This window comes from Canis lupus, chromosome 37, assembly GCF_003254725.2.
Source record: "Canis lupus dingo isolate Sandy chromosome 37, ASM325472v2, whole genome shotgun sequence".
In the NCBI taxonomy this organism is placed as follows: Eukaryota; Metazoa; Chordata; class Mammalia; order Carnivora; family Canidae; genus Canis; species Canis lupus.
Window position 1 is genome coordinate 22,764,758 of NC_064279.1, and position 16,178 is coordinate 22,780,935.

Sequence of the window (16,178 nt, forward strand, 5' to 3'; positions counted from 1 at the left end):
ATTTCCAAAGGAACAAGTTTCACTGTCATATTAAGTTGAAAAGCCTGTTTTTAAATATACCCACTGGAAATATTTACCAGTAGTTCAAAGTATTATACAAAATCAGCATTATGACTTTTTATCTTTGCTTCTCATACTGAACAGGTATTACATGTACTTTTTAAAATTAAAACTAAGGAAATTTGGACAGATTGTCGACAGTAGTATCCATAATGTAATTCAGTATTTCTCTCAATTTAAAGCATTATTTTCAATCTTTTTAGAAGGAATATGTATATGCATATCTATGTATATTGATATATACACTCACTTATACTTTTCTTCTTAAAGAAGCAACTTTCCTCACATTTTCTTCAGTGCTTTTGAAGTTAGTTTCAAGCTTTCAAAACTTCATGACACTATTTAATTACTTAATTCAAGATCTACTATATCTAGCCCAATTATGTATCTGTAGCTCACTCAATGCCCACAATGTGCTACAGAAAATAATACAGGCCTTTTTCCTGCATGTGGGTTTCCTACAAGTCCATTTCTCAAAGCCTATTTCTATAATCTGCAATAGGCATAGCTGCTTAAGGACCCAAGTAAGTCTTATTTCCTTTCAATATTAAAAAAACTGTTTTGACTTTCTCAGAACTCCTTAATTTCTTTGGCTGGCACCACTCAGTGAGCTTTAATTACTGTCCTTTTTTTTCCCCCTCAATAACATGAAATTCATTTCATTTTTTAGAACTTTTCTTTACTATGATATTGTCTTTCGTTGTTTTTGGTATTAGTATGTCCTTTCTGTACAAAATGACAGTGAGAGTAGATTTCTCATATCCTTGTAAGTAGATTTCCCCAACATTTTTGCTGGTGGTGACATTTTACCACTCTGGGCAATCCAGAGGCTGAGAAATATTGCTCTGCAGCCTTCTTCTTCCACTGAAGTTCATTTATTATGTTTCCACAAATTTCTGTGGTAGTGGGATCTTGTCTGAGCACCAACTTTGGACTACAGGCTTCTTGAGAGCCCCGATGGTCACATTCATGTCCACGTTCCCTATGATACCTAGAATCCAGATTAACACTTAGAATGGTCTGCATGGATGCTAGTTAAATCTAGTTAAGTTCTCGTGCAGAATCATTGTGATGATTTTTGAGAGAAAAGATACAATGTCCTGTGAAGGAAAACTCATGGGAGGAATCTGTCCTGGTTCCTCAATTAACCACTGAAATTAGGTTTCAAATTATACTGATGCCACAGATGAATGCTGTTACTGATACAATATCCAAAATTGGTCTTTCCAGTCTGTGTACAACACATTTTTTGAATAACAAATATTAGCAGATGGTGCTGATATTGGAGCTCTGGTAGTTGCTAAATTTTAATTTTTTCCTGTGGAAAAAAAGTCAAATTTACAGAAAACCTGCATAAAAGGCATAATGAACTTTTTGGTAAAATTCAAATTTACAGAAATCTTGCAAGAATAGAGTCAGCAAAATTTCTGACATTGTGCCACATTTGCTTTGTCTGTGTTCTCTGTGTTGTGTACATTATATACATATACACATACTACTTTTGCTGAATCACTTGAAAGTAATATGCAGCTTTGAGATTCCTTACTCCTAAACAGTTCGACCCATATCTCCTAAAAACAAGGACGTTTCCTCATGTAATCGCAGCAGTAAAATTCAGGAAATTTAACAGTATTGCCAGACTATTCGTGTCAAACATACAGTACATATTTAAATTCCATCAATTGTCCCAATAATGTCTTCTATAGATTTTTTTTCCTTTTGGATTTAGGATCCAATTCAATGTCATATGATGCATTTAGTTATGTGTTGGTTTAGTCACCTTTGATCTGAGGCAGTGCCTCTGCCTTCCTTTTTCTTCCATGACATGGATTTTTAAGAGTATAGGCCAATTCAATTTGAGCTTGTCTTTTTACTCATGACTGAGTTCAGATTATGCATTGTTGGCTGAACGTCTACATAAATTCTATTGGATCCTTCTGAGATAATCCCATTAGGAAGCACAGAATGTCAGTTTATCCTATTACTGAAGATGCTAACTTGCATTACTTGGTTAAGATGGTGTCTGCCAATTCCTGGTACTGTTTCATGCACATTTTGGAATCTGTAAGCAGAACTTCAGACTAAGCCTTCTCCTCTCCTAATCAGAAATTAGTCTGTTTGATCCAATTTGCTATTTTCTAGAACATATTTTTCAATGCACTTCAGTCTATCATCTGCCCCTACACTCCCCCAAAAGTGCCCTGTCCAATGCCAGCAGTGACTGTCCTGTTGCTCCTTTTTTTCTTCAATCCTTCTCACCAGTTCTCAGCAGCATTCCACACTGTTGATCATTCCACTCTTCTAGAAACACCTCCTCCTTTGACGGCTCCTGCTTTTCTGATATTCTTATTGGTCTCCTCTGAAGGCTCTGTTCACTCTATGCAGTCATTAGACATTGAAATTCCTCAGGATTCACCATAAAGTCTGTATTCCTCTCACTCTATAATCTCTGTACAAATTCATTCATGCACATGGCTTCCATGACCAACTAAACAGAGTTAACTCCCAAATTGATATCTCCAACTTCAAACCATTCTTTGAGCTCAAAGCCCAAATAGCAATTGCCTCCTTCATAGCTCTACTTAAAAAAAAATCACAAAGCTACTTCAAACTCAAAACACTTAAAGCCAAATTCCAAAACCTTCTACCTCTCTACTCTTCATTATATCAATGAAAGACATATAAAATGAAAACCCATGAATCATCCTTAATACTGCTTTTTTAATCACAGCTCCCCAAAATCCAATCCAGTAACAAATTTTATTGATTTAACAGGCAAACCTTTCTACTTCTTCCTAAAGCCACAAGCTACCACTTTAATTTCCTAGTCTAAGGCGTCATTGTTTCTTTCCTGAATAACTATATTAGCTATCTGACTATCTCCCTGTAATCACTCTTGCCCCTGTACCCATACCCTGTTCTCTGAACTGGGGCCAGAATTCTTTTCAATTAGTATCTCTCTCTCTGTCACTCGCCTCTCTTTGTCTTTCTCTCTCTCCTCTCATACTCATGCTTGCAGGCAGATACACACACACAGACAAACTCATTCTGTACTTATAACCTCTGATGTCCTTCACTGATTTTGGTATGAGGATCTACAACCTTTTCTTAGTATGGTTTAAAAGATTTGCAGAAAATAACACTTACCTACCTTACAACTTCATTATAGGCACCTGTAGGCCTCATGCTCTTTATGTCAAATAAACCTGCTCCCATTTTTAGAAAGGTGACATTTTTATTCCTCAGAGAATTAACACATGCTCTTTCCTTGCCCCAGTTAATTTCTTTCCATGACTCAAAACTAAGTTCAAATATTACTTCCTCTATGAAACCTCCTTGACTCATCAGACTAAATCATATGTACTCATTGCTCCAGATACCATTTTATTACAATTAATTATATCTTTATTTATGTGATTATTTGAGGGTTTAACTTTTAGACTCTTAAGTTCTGTGGAGATAGGGTCTTTTCCTTTTGGCCCATCATCTAACCCCAGCACTTTGCTCAGTGCCTGCCATATGGTAGGTGTTCAATAATAAATATATGTACATATTTTATTGAATTCATTTCCTTATCAAATACTTGCTGTGTGTTTACTACATGCCAGTACCATTCTAAGTATTTTAAAATGTTAAATTATACAATACATATGTTCAAAACATACGTTCAATGTTTTCAAGTGCTTTCAGCTGCTTGTTTTAAACTGCGTTGTAATCGATACTACTTCAAATTTATGATATGAAGCACACATTTTAATGGACAGAGTATTTTTCTGGGCCTTATAAAGGTGTATTTTTAGGAGGCTTTCTTGTGAACCCTATAGGCTAGCCTAAATGTATCACCCAATACCAAAATCATAATGTGGAGAGAGATGACATAGCTCTGTGAAATTAATAGCAATGGTTGACCTTGATGTGGACCTATTTGTGAAATGTTCTTGTTTAGATAATATCTGATAATACTGGGAGAAGTTTCAATTATTTCATAATTCATTAAATCAATAATTGTTAGAGGAGTAAATAAAAAGACCTTCAGTAATTCTTATGAACCTAGAGACCCATGTGGTAAATCTTAGAGCAGAGTTGGGTTCAACAAAAGCATCTTCCAGCCACCAGAAGGAACTTGGAAAATGTTCTAGAATTATTAACTTGAGTTTCTTGAAGAATTATAAAGTTAATCCAATATCCTCATCTACCCCTTTTAAAAAAAATCTGAAGACTCATACAATTTCCTGAAGATTTCACTCCTCAAATATTATCACATACTCATTATTTCCTACTTTCAACTCTGTGCCATGTCATCTTGCTTCCTGGAGTACACACCACACTGGACACTGTAATTTGTCTCAACTCTCATTGTTTTTTTGTTTGAAGGGGAGGCTTGGTTTAGTTTTGTTTTAAAGAATCATATGTCTTTTCCACACTTCTCCTCTTCTCCAATTATTTTAATGGTGGAATGAGGAGAAATTTGGATACTCACATGATAATATGTTTTTACACTCATGAGGCATCTCAAGTATAGTGTGAAAAAGAATCATCTGGAGATCTTGTTAAAACAGATTTCTGAGCTCCACCAATAGAGGTTATCATTTAAGTAGCTGTATAGTCAAGTCTATAAAATTGCATTTCTTTCATGGTTTGTCTGTTCTTTAAGAAATCTTTGCCTAATCCAAAGTCAAATGATTATTCTGAAAAAAAAATGATTATTCTGTTTACAATTATCTTTTCTTTTCTTCTAGAAGTCTGATAGTTTTAGCTCTCACTTTCAAGCTCCATTTCAAGTTGATTTGGGGTATAATATTAAGAATAGGGGTTCATTTTATCCCCATACGTATATCCAATTATTTCAGCACCATTAAGTTACTCTAGCATATCTGTGAAAATCAACTGGACCATGTATGTGTGGATATCTCTCTGGATTGTCCATCTGCTCTACACTGGATTGAATATGGTAGCTTTACAGTAAGCCTCCAAAATTCAGGTACTGTTAGTCCTCTAAAGTTGTTCTTCTTTTTTCAAAATTGATTACACAATTCTATTCTGGGTTTTGGAATTCCATATAGATTTTAAAATAAACTTGCCAGGATTTGGATTTGTATTGCATTGATTCAATGTAAAGAGAACTGCTATCCTAGTATGGGACTTCCAATTTATGTATGGCAAATATCCCCTTTGTTTAGGTCTTAATTCTCTTCAGTAAAGTTTTTTTTTTTTTCTTCTTCAGTAAAGTTTTGCAGCTTTTAGTATACAGTTTTTACACATTTATTCTCTATAGTTGTATAGCCATTTAGGTTTTCTATTTCTTCTTGGGTTCATTTGGAAACTCCTGTCTTATCAAGGAATTTTTCCATTTCAATGAGAATTTGCCTTTATAAAAAGCTCCCAGATATTGATATGGTATACAGGACAGTACTTTGATACCATTGTACTATATCACTATAAACTGTCAAAAGCATAACAGATTTCTGTTAGGTAGTTACTCTTTTATTTGCTATAATTTACAGAGAAAACCTCTCAGGATATAAATCTCAGGAAACAGAGTGACATCAAATTCTTAAATATTATTCCAAATAGACATTTAAGTCACAATATGTTCAAGTTTTAGAATACAAGTCATATTCAACTGTCAAGAATAATTGTGAGTGACTTTTAGCATGTATTCTTGTCCAGCTTAAAAATATATATAAACAGGATCACATCCTTATACTCAGAGGATCTTGTCTCAAGGTAGAAATAAAATGACAGGCTATAACTGGAACTATTTTGTGGATTTGAGTAAATGTTACCCTGTTTTTGCCTATCCCAGAATACTGCAGCAGCAGTGATTTCTAAGAAGTACCAAATTACCATGTGCTGACATATATATGACTGAAGAATACAACATACGAAGTCAAAGGTTAATGGGTGATTAATGGCTAAATATTAGTCTAGTGGGAATTATTGATACTTTCCCTGCCTGGAGAGATCTGTTTTGAGTCCTTGGTAAGTTATAATATATATAACTCTGATTCTGCTACTATTTTAGCTATTTCCTCAGAGAAAAATGAATAGATTTCTTTTTTTATATATATTTTGATTTCTTTGAGACAGAGAGAAAGAATAAGCAGGGGGAGAGGGAGAAAGAGGCAACCTCCTGGGTAGGGAGCTCAATGCGGGCCTCGATCCTGAGGACCCTGAGACCACGACCTGTGCCAAAGGCAGATGTGTAACCAACTGAGCCACCACGCGCCCCTGGATTTCTATTATCACACCATAAAGGTATTAGGTTTGTGGCTTGAACCAAGACGTTGAACTGGTTACACTTTAAGAACCAAGACTGGCTCAATGTAAACTTGAAATAATTTTCTTGATCAGTGATAATTTAATAGGCAGGATCCCAGGTCAACTAATCACATGCTGGTAACAGATCTTCTCTCATATTTCTCTGTATTCCTCCTTCTCCTGGTGCTTCCTGAGTCTTTGTCAAAAAGGAAGTAAGAACTGGGGAAAAGAAATGCAATACAGTCTTTGAGTATGTTTACATGGAAGGAAGTACAGAACAATTGTTGAGGGAGAAAATGTTGACCTCCACAATTAGTTTCAGAGATAAGAAATTATCTCTGGAATTTAGGGATTGATTTTAGGAGATAAGGAGATAAGGAGAGAAGAAATTATCTCTGGAATTTAGGGAGAAAATGTTGACCTCCTCAATTAGTTTCAGAGATAAAAAATTCCTATGTAATTTAGGGATTGACAGTGAGGCAATATGTTATATCCTGGACATCATGACAGGCCATAAACAGGTGTGTGGTAACTAAAAGTAGCTTGAGAGTAGAATGACTAGAAAGCACTTTGCGCATACCTTTCTCAGGATACTTATCCCTTTGTTTCAGAGTCACTTGTTGACAGGTTACTTTCCCACGTAGGCTACAAACTTATTGAGCTCTAGAAACTTATTCTAATTATCTTTGTAGCACTGGGTACAAGGTCTGGGGCTTTAATAGGCACCTGATAAATAGCTAAAAATGATTGAGTGACTGAAGAGGATACACACATGGCCAATAAGCATATGAAAAGATGCTCAACATCAGTAATATTCCAGAAATTCAAAGTCAAAAGATATTAAGATATCACTTTATACCCATTAGGATGGTCACTATCACAAAAACAGAAAATAAGTATGGCAAGGATATGGAGAAACTAGAATCCTTGTGTACTGTTGGTGGGAATGGAAAATGCTGCAGCTACAATGGAGAATGGTATGGTGATTCCTCAAAAAATTAAACATAAAGTTACCATTGACTCAGTAATTCCACTTCTCAGGTATCTACCCAAAAGAACTAAAAGCAGAACCTCAAAGAAGTGTTTGCATAACTATGTTCATTGCACCATTAATCTACAATAGTCAAGTGATGCAGGCAACCCAAGTGTCTACTGGAAGGTGACTAAACAAAATGCGGTATATACCTATAATGGTATTTTTTCAGCCTTAAGAAGTAAGGAAATTCTGACAGATGTTACAACATGGAGGAAGCTTGAGGACATTATGCTCAGTGAAATAAACCAGTCACAGAGAGGCAAACATTGTAGGTTTCCACTTACACAAAGTATCTAGAGTAGTCAAATTCATAGAAACATAAAGTAAAATGGTGGTTGCCAGAAGCTGGAGGAGAGGAACATGGGGAATCATTGTTTAATGAGTATAGAGTTTCAGTTTTGCAAGATGAAAATGTCCTGGAGATAATTGCACAAGAACGTGAATATGCTTAATACTACTGAACTGTATATTTAAAAATCATTAAGATGGTAAATTTTATGTTATGTAGTTTTTACTACAATAACAAAATGTTTAATGAATAAATGAGTAAATGAATGCAAGGCTAAATGAATGAATTAATGAGTAAATAATAAACAGTAAAATAAATAAAAGAGAAAATCTAGCAATATATGATATAAATGATTTATGATATACTTAGGATATATCATGTTTTAATTTGTTGGTTAAAAAATAATAAGTCAGTAACACTATCTTGTACAACATTTGCAGATATGGGTACAGTGAAACAGCACAGATGCCACGGATTGCCATTGGTATTTATTAGACTCATCAGAATGTAGTATTGCATTTGGGGTTTTGTAGTTTTAAGAACTGTGAAAAAAGCAAAAAATTTCCAATAAAAGAACATTCAAAGATAAGAAGACAGAAAAAAAAAAAAAACAGAAAACATGTAAAGAATTAATTACTTTAATGAAGTGGAAGCCAAGAATCTTCTGAGTCTTCATGTTCAGGTTGGATTATTATAGCAAATTTTAACTTCACAGGTGAAACTGACTTAAATTGTAGTAAGAGAGATTTAAGAGGATCCACAAAAGACACCAATGAACATTTTAGATTTTCTAATAAAATTGAAGAGTAGAACTCAAAAGGTCTGACTTGGAATTTTAAGAGAAATAAAACTTCAAGGGAATAAGGAAAACTATCTAAAATTTGGACATAAGGCAAAGGATAGTGCATGTTCTTGCAATGTAATAGGAAGTACTGATAACAGACTCACCCGAGGATTACTTCAATTTCTTTTTTTTTAAAAGATTTTATTTATTTATTTGAGAAAGAGAGAGAGCATGCACAAATGAGCATGAGAAGGAAAGCTAGAGGGAGAAGCAGACTCCCTGTAGAGCAGAGAGCCTGATCTGGGGCTTGATTCCAGAACCCTGGGATCATGACCTAAGTAGAAGGCAGCTACTTAACCACCTGAACCCCCAGGTATCCCGGGATTACTTCAATTTCTAGGACGAATGTACCTTTGTTTGATGTACTGTTTTATATCAGTTAGTGCCTAGTCTCTGTGAAATTAGATGTTCATTTTCAGGGCAGCCTCGGTGGCGCAGTGGTCTAGCACCACCTGCAGCCTGGGGTGTGATCCTGGGGACTCTGGATCAAGTCCCGCGTCAGGTTCCCTGCATGGAGCCTGCTTCTCCCTCTCCCTGTGCCTCTGTCCCTCTCTCTCTCTGCGTGTCTCTATGAATAAATAAATAAAATCTTTTTAAGAAAATGATGTTAATTTTCAGAATTCTGTAATACAAATATTTAGTTTATTGCTATGTAGTACACTAACCAGTTTGGTATTTAACTGTGCAATCTTATTTCAGCATTCTGTGTTTCATTGGCTGTAAGTACTCAGACTCTCAAATGCCTCCTTTTAATCAGATTTACCATCCTACTGGTCCCTTTGTTATTGTGTTAAATAATTCTTTAACACACATGCTGTCTATGGCTATAATGAGTCATATTTTTAATTTTTTGAATATTATACTTTCACCTAATGCCACTATTTGATTTCATTAAGATGACACCTTCATGATTCAGATACTACATGAATATAAGCACAGAAATTTCTTATAGATCTATTTGTTATTGAATGAAAGAAAATGAGAATATAAAGACAAAGTTCAAAAGGACCTCTCATCAGAGTGCTTGGGTGGCTCAGTCAGCTAAGCTTCTGACTCTAGATTTTAGCTCAGGTCATGCTCTTAGGGTGATGAGATTGAGCCCTGAATCAGGCTCCGTGCTGGGTGTAGAGCCTGTTTAAGATTCTCTCTCTCTGGGATCCCTGGGTGGTGCAGCGGTTTGGCGCCTGCCTTTGGCCCAGGGCGCGATCCTGGAGACCCGGGATCGAATCCCACTTTGGGCTCCCGGTGCATGGAGCCTGCTTCTCCCTCTGCCTGTGTCTCTGCCTCTCTCTTTCTCTCTCTCTCTGTGACTATCATAAATAAATAAAAATTAAAAAAAAAAAAAAGATTCTCTCTCTCCCTCCCTCTCCTCTCCCCCTTGCCCTCTCCTTAAGAAAAAAAAAAAAAAAGAGCTCTCACTGACCAAATCTTGGATGATTTGTGCGTCAATTTAAACAATGAAAATAACCGTATATAATCCAAGTAATTAAAATAAGAACATAGATTATAGGCCAACATAAGTAAATGAGTGAATGAATGAATGAAGGACAAAGGAAGGTCTTCTTTACACTACAATGTAAAAGGAATAAATAATACAGAAAATTATCTTTTAAACTGATTATTAATCAATAAATGATTCAGGCAAGAATCATCAATAGATGCTAAAACTAGTGGATGAAGTTTTCATGAAGAACAGGTTATTTATATAATCTCAAACTATCTCCCCATAAACTTGTTATAAATCACAAAGTGATATAAATTACAAAGATATAAGAAGATATGTGCCCTGAGAAGGACACAATTTCCCTTCATTGATATTCCTCCCCCAAAATGCATAACCTAAATATTGAGGAAATTACGAACTAGGGATAACCTAGGAACTATCTGTAAAAAAAAAACAAAACTAAACTAAACAAAACTAACCAGTGTTCTTGTTCTTCAAAAATATTTATGACATTTTATGGAAAAAAAGGCACCCTGGTGTACTATTACTAGGAAGTTGGTACAGCCACTATGAAAAAAACTATGGAGGCTCCTCAAAAAATTAAAAATAAAGCTACCGTATGATCCAGCAACCTCCTTTCTGGGTATACATCCAAAGGAAATAGAAACAAGTTATCAATGAGATATCTGCTTTCCTATGCTCATTGCAACATTATTGACAATAGCCAGCATATGGAAACATACCTCATTTGGACACTTGTATGTGTACCTTCCAAAGTATCCATCAATGGATGAATGGATAAACATGATGTGGTAATGTGTATATAATGGAATATTATTTAGTCAAGCAAAGAAAGGAAATCTTGCCATTTGCAGTAACATGAACAGGCCTTGAGGGCATTATGCTAAAGACAAACAGATAAATACAAAGACTCCGGGATCCCTGGGTGGCTCAGCGGTTTAGCGCCTGCCTTCAGCTCAGGGTGTGATCCTGGAGCCCAGAGATCCAGTCCCACATCGGGCTCCTGGCACTAAGCCTGCTTCTCCCTCTGCCTGTGTCTCTGCCTCTCTTTATCTCTCTCTGTGTCTTTCATGAATAAATAAATCTTAAAAAAAAAAAATAGAAAGACTCCATGATCTCACATGTGGAATCTAAAAATAAAAACAAAACAAAAATAAAAAAATAAACTCATAGAAACAGAGAAGAGACTGGTGGTTACCAGGGGCACAAGGTATAGCAGAAAGAGGAAGAGAGGTTCTTGAAAGAATATAAACTTTTAGCTATGAGATGAATAATAAGGTGACGACAGTTGGTAACTGTATTGTATACTTAAAATCTGCTAAGAGAGTGGAACTTAAATGTTCTCATGCACACAGGGGCACCTAGTTGGCTCAGTCGGTTAAGTGTCTGACTCTTGGTTTTTTGGCTCAGGTCATGGTTTCAGGGTTATGGGATCAAGCTCCACACTCAGTGTGGAGTCTGCTTATCCCTCTCCCTCTCTCACCCACCACCATTCTCTCCTCTTTTGCTCTCTCAAATAAATAAACTTTAAGAAAAATGTTCTCTCACACATAAAAAGATTTTTAAAAACCTATTAACATCATTTTAGACAAAGAAAGGCTAAGGTATCATTCCAGGTGAAGGAAACTAAAGAGTAATAAGAACTGAATGTAATGTAATTTGGTTTTTAGATTGGATCCTGGGCTAGGAGGAAAATATATAAAGAATGTTATCAAAATAGTGAGTGAAACTGCAACACTGTAAACTGTCACGTGTAGATTAGATAATGATATGAGATCCATGTTTAATTTCCTGATTTTGGTCATTGTATTGTGGTTATGTAAGGTAAAGTCCTTATTCTTATGACATGCACACTGAAGTATTTAAGAGTAAAGGACCATGATGCCTACAACTTGCTCTCAAATGGCTCACGAAAGGGGCGCCTGAGTGGCTTAGTCAATTGAATGACTCTTGATTTCGGTTCAGGTCATGATCTTAGGGTTGTAGGATCGAGCCCTGCATCAGGCTCTACACTCAGCACAGAGTCTGCTTGTCCATCTCCCTCTGCTCTTCCCCCAGCACTCACTCACACATGCTCTCTCACTCTCAAATAAATAATCTTAAAAAAAAAAGTCTCATGAAAAAAATTATCTATTTAAATATATATATCTCTACCTATCCAAATACATATATACACGTATACATGTATATATGTACATACACATATATGGGCCTAAAAAGAGCACCAGCACCACCTGCTCTCTTCCCTTGGGGTGTTACAGCCACTCTCTAAAAAATAGAGTGGGAGACCAAGTGCACTAGGAAATGCTAAAGTAAGTGTTGCAAACTGAAAACAAATAACAAACCTAGGTAAATGCTATAGAGAGGTCACTATATTATTCTTGTAAATTTTTAATGAGATTACCATAATTTCAAAATAAAATTTTAAAGAACTAAGGTTGGATATCAGTTACTAAGACATCTAAAGAAATAGTAAATAATAATTTCCCATGGTATATAATAAAAGGTAGAAATATATTTTTAGGGGTCGATAGGTGGCTCAAATGGTTAAGCTAAGACTCTTGATTTTGGATCATGTCATGATCTCAGGGTTGTGGGGTCAAGCCCCATGTTGGGCTCTGCAGGAATCTCCTTCTCCCTCTCCTTCTCCTTTTGCCCCTCCCCCTGCTCATGTACTCTCTTTCTGCCTCTGATAAATAAATCTTTAAATATATACATATATATATAATATATATTTTTTAAAACCTAGTGGTAAATATTAGATAATACTTGAGCACATATATTCATGAGTATAGATGAAAGTTTAAACACTGAAATGATTAATGTCTCCATTGTATTATGGAAATATAAGCACTTAATGGTTAATAAGTAATTATGCAATAAATCTAATTTCTGGGAAAACTGAAAGGAAAGATGACCTCAGGAGGACTTTTGTGTATAAATTATTCTCACAAAGTAAGAATTATCACCATTGACAATTAAAGAACATCAGAAAATTGATGTCAGCTCAAAAATGTACAAAGAGGGGATCCCTGGGTGGCGCAGTGGTTTAGTACCTGCCTTTGGCCCAGGTCACGATCCTGGAGACCCGGGATCGAGTCCCATGTCAGGCTCCCAGTGCATGGAGCCTGCTTCGCCCTCTGCCTATGTCTGCCTCTCTCTCTCTCTCTCTCTCTCTCTCTCTCTCTCTCTCTCTGTGTGTGTGTGTGACTATCATAAATAAATTTTAAAAAAAAATTTACAAAGAAATAAATAACTTTTCCAATACTACATTTCCCTTAAAACACTGCAAACCTATTGATACATGAAAAATCTGAAACAGTTATGGTCTATGATGGCTGAGAAAAAAGTATTTTCATTAAAAAGAACATAACAATGGACAGTTTCAAGGTAGAATGAGAATTATTAAGAGAACAGGAATTGTTATTTGTTTTTGTTTTATAAGCAGGTTAGGGAAGATGCTCATTTCTAATATGCTCTGCACACACTGGCAGGCCTGACAAGAATCCTAAGTGACAAAGGCAATTTGTTAATGAATTCACCACAGCCTGAATTATTTTTGTGAGGTTTCGAAGAACTGAGGAGTTGCTAGGGAACTGAAAGAAAACAAATGTAATTGTATCTTTTAAAGAAGTGATTGAAGCAATTAACATCAAATAAGTCACAAAAAATAGCCTGCCATGTGGTGGGAAACAATGGAAGAAAACTGTATACAAATGGATAATAAGTAACATGTCTCAATCAAGGAAAATTCACCAGTCATAAAACAGGTAGATTTTCAAAGGTTAGCTCATCAGCTGACCCACAACTGGGTGCTCCTTGGAAGCAAGGGAATATCTACTCAACTCTGAATAAAATACCGTAGATATGTAGCAAATATATGGGCGTAAAGAAGGAAAGGGGAAAAAAGGAAAGGAAGGATAGAGAATGAATTAGTGGGGGAAATGGAATATATCAGCTGAACATTGATGCGTTACAGTTTGACTTCTATAATAAACTCAATTTAATGCTTCACGAATTTCTACAAATTTTATTTATCCTGAAAATATAAATAAAGCATAATGGTGACTAACGACAACTAACGGATCATATTGAATAAATGCACTCTGTACTGTAATGTTCAATAAACCAGGAAAGTTCAGAGGAAAAAGATGCTATTTTGTTTCACTGTTCTGTTTCAAAAAAAAAAAAAAAAAATTTCAAACTACTAGAAAACATAATTCAATTAGTGCAAGTGCAATGGCTTTGAAGATGATGACAGAATGGGTTATTTACCCTCTCTGATCAATAGAAAAAGTACGTATTTTTACTCAGTACAAGTATTGGCTCCTTGTCAAGAATCATACGAAAGCTGTAGCTAACAATCCCACTGAAATCTTTAGGAAGGAGGAAGAAACAGGTGAATTGCTGCAAGAAGTGCAAGCCAGGAGAGTTTAATATTCTTGTTGACTTCCCCACACTAGTAAGCTCCCCCTAAAATGGAAGGATGCAAATAATTTACCTTTACATTTCCTGAGTTTTTAAAGAAATACATCAAGTCTAAAAGGAAAAATGACAACATTTTAATTTAAGAGCTCATTTCTGGCATAATCTTCAAATAATTTTTATAAAGTTTTCACATCTATGAGATGTATTATACCTTCACCCCCCTCTGGTAAAATCTTATCTAAGACACTGATAACATATTTTACACTTGCTACTCAAGTATCTCAGGGGGAAAAAAAAATGTGCCGTTTAACTTGTCTGCAGGGCACCAGGTATAGTCTGGGAAAAAATACAGCATTATGATTCTTAAGTCCCAAGGGTAAAAAATCAAGATGTCAAGACTATGCCACATGCTGGTAGTAGGACATCCTACAAATCTATTAATGGCCTGACTGAAGATAATCAAAATAATGAGACCAACTTATTCCACAGCCTGTGGAGGATTATTTTGAATATACAGACAAAATACATACCATGAAAACTGAGAAAACCATTTCCACTGTTGCCTCGCTATTCTCTTCTAGCAAAACATTTTTAAAAATGCATTTGTTTTTAGAAATTTTAGAGCAAAACACCTTTCAGTTGCTACTTAAAATACAAAAGAATTTGATGGGAGGCTGGTTTTCATCTAGAGAAGACCCTAAAAAAACCCTTCCAACTGGAAAATTGACAATTTACAGGAAGTCTTCCCTACTTTGCACTCCCTCATCTAGATTTCTTAAATTTATTGCCAAGTTCATGCTTCCTGATTGGTTCTGTAATTGAAAACTCTGACCGATGAATAGAGAAAGCAGAGAGGAAATGAGAATAGAAAACTAGAGGCCGGAAGTGAGTACTTATATAATTGTTCTTGTTTCATTATAATAGAGGCTCCCTCCAAAGATCTGAGACATCCTTCTCTCCTTGACAAGGATGAAGGACCTCGGCAGGCAGATGGCTGGCTGTTACACCTGCATTTGGATGTAGTTTGAAATTACTGAATAATTCAGCAATGGCTCACTACAAGGCTTCAAACTCTTCGCTCTTCAACCTCAACTGACAAAGCAATGACTTTAAATCTATGGGCAGTCAGTCCTTATAAGAAAAGAAAGAGATTGATTGGAATCAAAAGGAAATTTTTGCTGAGATACCAAAAAACATTTCTCCTTGTCAGTTCACTAATCAAACCTGAAGGAACTCTCTCCCTCCTGCAACTTTGAATCTTTTAGCATAGCCTCTTTCCTCTAGTTTGAAAACAGCGTTCGTTAGATTTTAAAGCACAATCACTATTTACACTAATTCTAGGAAGGGAATTGGCTGCCTCACTATGATATTGATATTTTCTTGGTCTTAAGTGGGTGGGTCAAGGCACTAATTTGATTCACAGCCGTGGCCAGTTTTTACAGACTTTTGTGAACTTTAATTGCTGATAAATATTGTGTTATAAGACCACGAGCCTTCAGCAGAATCCTGTTCAGCCCCATATGCTTTCAAACTTGACAATATGTTGTTCATTTCCTAAGAATCCTTCATTCCAAATGGCCCTGAGGGTAAGAAGGAAAGGAATAACACACATGGCTCACATAGCGAAGTCCATTAAGATTTCTGCTGTTGACAGCACCTAATGAATTATCGTCAGGAAAGAATAGTGTCAGTAAGTCCTTTCTTTCATAATAGTAAAATTGAAATACAAAGACAGTACAGCTCAATGCCCCGTAGTCTTATTATACAAAAGTTAGATTATGTTTAAATGATGTTC

The 16,178-nt window shown here is 35.7% G+C and overlaps 1 long non-coding RNA gene across 2 annotated transcripts in view; it reads right to left on the bottom strand.

Annotated features, from left to right (window-relative positions):
- LOC125754481 (uncharacterized) overlaps nucleotides 1-16,178 on the bottom strand; it is a 68,722-nt gene that overhangs the window by 18,113 nt on the left and 34,431 nt on the right. The window contains exon 4 of one of the 2 annotated variants that reach the window (XR_007408818.1): nucleotides 5,558-6,540. The exons of the other annotated variant lie outside the window; for it this stretch is intronic. This is a non-coding gene — a long non-coding RNA (uncharacterized LOC125754481). Of the gene's footprint in view, nucleotides 1-5,557; nucleotides 6,541-16,178 lie in introns of those variants that run through there. 2 annotated transcript variants of the gene reach the window in all.